The sequence below is a fragment of the Lactuca serriola genome, chromosome 7 (genome assembly GCF_051521515.1).
Source record: "Lactuca serriola cultivar US96UC23 chromosome 7, Lser_US96UC23_V15, whole genome shotgun sequence".
NCBI lineage: Eukaryota > Viridiplantae > Streptophyta > Magnoliopsida > Asterales > Asteraceae > Lactuca > Lactuca serriola.
This window is the reverse complement of record NC_136414.1, coordinates 110,205,816-110,210,199: the sequence shown is the minus strand read 5'-3', so window position 1 is coordinate 110,210,199 and position 4,384 is coordinate 110,205,816.

The window sequence follows — 4,384 nt, the reverse complement described above, 5'->3', positions numbered from 1 at the left end:
ATAAACCCACGCTCACTTGTATCACTTCATGGAATTTATCTCGAGTGATCGTGAGTCGGTAATATCTTATAAATCTTTAAACTTAGAGATATGAGTTGTTACCTATGAGTTGGTTGTGCATTGATTGCACATAAACGCATTAGTAAATTGATGTTATAAAATGTGCCTCTGTGTACAATTCAACAAGTAGTAGAACAAGCATATGAGTCGAAGTTTATCTGTTCCTTCTAGAAATAGAAGCGATATTTGGGCCCCTCGATGATTTTGTTGTGACCTATGTACCGGCCGGTCAGAACTAAATTGATGTGTTAAATTAAGTTCTTTGTCAAACAAATCGAAAATCGGGAAACAAACTACTGGACAATAAGTACGACGTTGTTCCATGTATTTGTCTGGCTGATATCATGAGAATAGAGGATTATATGATCACTTATCTAAAATGGCGCTTCATAGTTCAACAGAGTTTTCGAGAGCTACGATTGCTGGTTGGTTCCTGAAGTAACATACGCAAATATAGTTCTTAGACTTATCCAAGTGGGAGTCTGTTGGATAAGGTGTCTATGTCCATAACTTATTTGGTATATACTTGACCCGACTCGGCATGGTCCATTTAGGTTGCACTTCACCCGAACTATTTATGGATAATTTTATGAGAGTTATACACATATGTTTATTAATATATTATAAGTTATAATATATTAATATGAAGTCATGTTATTTAATTAGTCTTAGTCTTAAATTAATTATGAATTAATTTAGAGATTAAAAGGAAGACTAATTAGATTGTGGGCTATTGGTTTTATATAGTGTGGGCTAACACTCATTTGTTAACGGGCTAGGCTTGTTTGGAAGTCCATGGATGATCCATGGAGCTTTTAACCCATGGATCCTTGGAAAAGGAAAGGTCGTGGGTTATTAGGGTTTCACCCTAATCATGTACACTATATAAGCATGCTTATGTTGCATGAAATAGCCACTAGTGTCACTAGAGTATGTGTGTTTGTGTGTGGCCGATTTTATAAGTGTGTATACACTCTCTCAAAGTTTTCCAAGAGTTTGTGGTGATTTGTGATTCCATTTGAGGCATTCACAATATTGGTGCTTGGCCCTCAAACTCCTTAGGAATCAAACTCATCATCAAAAGGTATGTAATCTCATCTAATTCTTTTATGTATAAAAGTTCCCCATGCCATGTTAGATAGGTTATGAACCTTGGAAAATTATTATTTTGCATGTATTTAGACTAACATAGATCCAAGGTTTATTAGGGTTGCATGAACACTTAGGAAGTGTTAGATTGCTCAAAACCCAACATTCTCATCATAGTATAGTTGTATATGTTCTCAAAGTAATAAGTAATGACTCATGAATGAACTGACTCTTGTATGTTTCATTGAACTAAAAGTAGTAAGTATTATAACTCTAAAGTATACCTATTATAGTTTATTAGTAAACTTGTTTGAATGACTGAAGGTACTGAACTGAGATAAAAGTCTTTATATCTATACATATATACAAAATATATAAGTAAGGGTTCAACAACACTCGGACAAACAATCGGGTACTTGAAGACCACAACCAAACAAGGATAGGAAATAAAGTGGGTTATCTTTCGTAACTCCTTCAAACCTTATTTATATAACTATATATGTGATAGGCATGGTTTTAACAATATATAAGTTTGAAAACTGTAAAAAAGAAAGGTTTAGTATACAAAAGTGAATTTGATAAAGAATTTAACATGTAAAATAGTTTGATAAACCGTTTGAAGTCATTTGATTGGTAAAACATTTTAAAGTATGAAAATCCATTTGTATGCTAGTTATTAATCACATGTGATTGATATAATAACTAATCATGATTCAACTTGTATTCCCCCCATAATGCATTTATAAACATTTAAACACATTTAAAAGGTTAATTAAGGGGTATGAACTCACCTGTAGTGAGTGGTTTGGATGAACTGATGAAATAGGATTGCTAGGTGTCAAGTGAAGACTTGTACATACTCAATGATCCTAGTTAACATATAATAACACATATATGTATCCAATTAGTCTTTTAAACAACTAACTAACAAAGTTAAGACATCCTAGGACATGTAAAACACCTTATATAAGTGCTATAAGTCTTAAGGATTACATCTAAGTGTTGTAGGACATTGCTATTGAGTTAAGGGTTCAAGGGAAACCCCTTATTGGAGTTTACGGTTTTAAGACCATAACTCATTGAGTTTACGGTCATAAACTCATGAGTTTACGACCGTAAACTCATGCTTCTTTGACCAAGTCTTGGTTTGAAGCTCTACAAGTCCTTAGAAACATTTCTACTTGAAGTATAAGCCTATGGAAGTGATTAGGGCACCATTTCACTGCTAAATGGAGTTTACGGTCCTTAGACCATTTTCATTTGGGTTTACGACCGTAAACCCATATGGTTTATGGTCTTTCGATTTTTTCAAGCCCTTAAATCATCAAGGAAGGGATTTATGCAAGTTTCCAAGGCTTAGGAGGGACTAGGGCACACTTTGGCACCCTAATTAGGGTTTACGGTCCAAGAACGTCTTGGACAGTAAACACCTTGATCTTGGTGTTTCTTTGGTGATTTCTTGATATATGGAAGTGTAACAAGCCTTAAGATACTTTAGGATAGAAGTACTTACAAGATAGAGGCTTGAAAATGTGCTAAACGTCCAAGAACAGTAGTATGTGTTCTTGCTGAAACTTGAAGATTTAACCTTTTGGAATGATTTCACGGATGGAAGTGTGTTAGATCACTAGATTAAGTAATATATCAACTTATTAGGACTAGAAATACTTACAAGTGGAAGATCTTGAACAATTGTCGGATGATACTTGAGAGAGTTTTGAGATTTGGATCTTGGATTTGCGAAAATGGTAAATAACGACTAAGTGTCATATATATACCCCCAATTTAAGTTTTACGGTCGTAAACACCTTTGTTTAGGCCATAAACTCAAAACTCTTGGAGTTTTTGAATAATATTGTTGCACAATAAACCCTAGGGCATCCTCTCTCCTGATATATATCCTGAAGTACTAATCTTAAAACACTCAATCTTAATCCAAAAAGCTTGAAAGTTAGCAAAAATTGTTCTGACTTCTATTGAATTGAATGGTTGTACAGAATAGAAATTTCGGGTTTTCACACAGCCCCGACTCGACTCGTCGAGTCCACTTTTGGACTCGACAAGTTGTCGCCATGCTCAAAATCAAATGACCTTCTGGGGTCAGATGTGTTCCTCTAATCCATAGATCTGACCTTCCCAAGCTCAATAAACACGTAAAGGTTCGATCTTGATGCTCATGCAATGTCAAAATAACTCTACTTGAAGAAATAGCCCCAAAAACAACATCCTAAGTCCATATCTTCATAACTCAACATAAAGGAAGATGGATAACATTCTCTGGACCACTATGGGTCCAGATCTGAAGTCTAAACATGATAAGGGACCATATTCCTAACAAATCAACCCAATAAAGGGTATATGAAGCCCTAGATCCATGGATTCTTTAACAAAACCGAAAGAGGATTGATATGCTACCTCAAAGATGATGCCCTTTGCTTGCAAATGGTCAAATAATGACTTATTCTCTCTCACAAATGCTCAAACACTATTAGGGTTTCTCTCAAGGGTCTGGTAGCCGCAAATGGTGGCTATAAGGGTCCTTAAATAGGTCCCAAACCCAAGAAATTAGAGTTTCATTAAACAGGGTAGACTCGCCGAGTCCCTCATTAAATCAGACCAAAAGATGTGCGATCCCACTCGGTGAGTCTGAGCGCCTACTCGCCGAGTCCCTTTCACAAATTCAATGTAGATACTTAACATAGGGTACCTGGGAATCCGGATGTTACAATTCTCCCCTATTAGAATCAGACTTCGCCCTCGAAGTCCTGCTCGACAAACAACGTTGGATGCTGCTTCTGCATCTCCAACTTCGGCTCCCAGGTCAGCTCGGACCCCTTCCGATGTTGCCATTGGACCTGCACCAGTGACACCTCCTTGTTCCTCAGAACTTTGATCTTCTGATCCCGGATCGCGATTGGCCTTTCCGCATAATTCAGGCTCGCATCCACCTAAATATCCTCCAGTGGTACCACTGTCGACTCGTCGGCTATACACTTTCTCAACTGCGACATGTGGAAGGTATCATGAATCTGGCTAAATTCCACAAGTAGCTCTAACCGATATGCTACCTTTCCCACCATTGCGGTCACCCTGAATGGACCAATGTACCAGGGCCCCAGCTTGCCCCTCTTCCTGAATCGGATCACTCCTTTCCAAGGAGATACTTTCAGGAGTACGAAGTCCCCCACGTGGAACTCCAGCTAGGATCGTCGCCGATCCACATAACTCTTCTGAC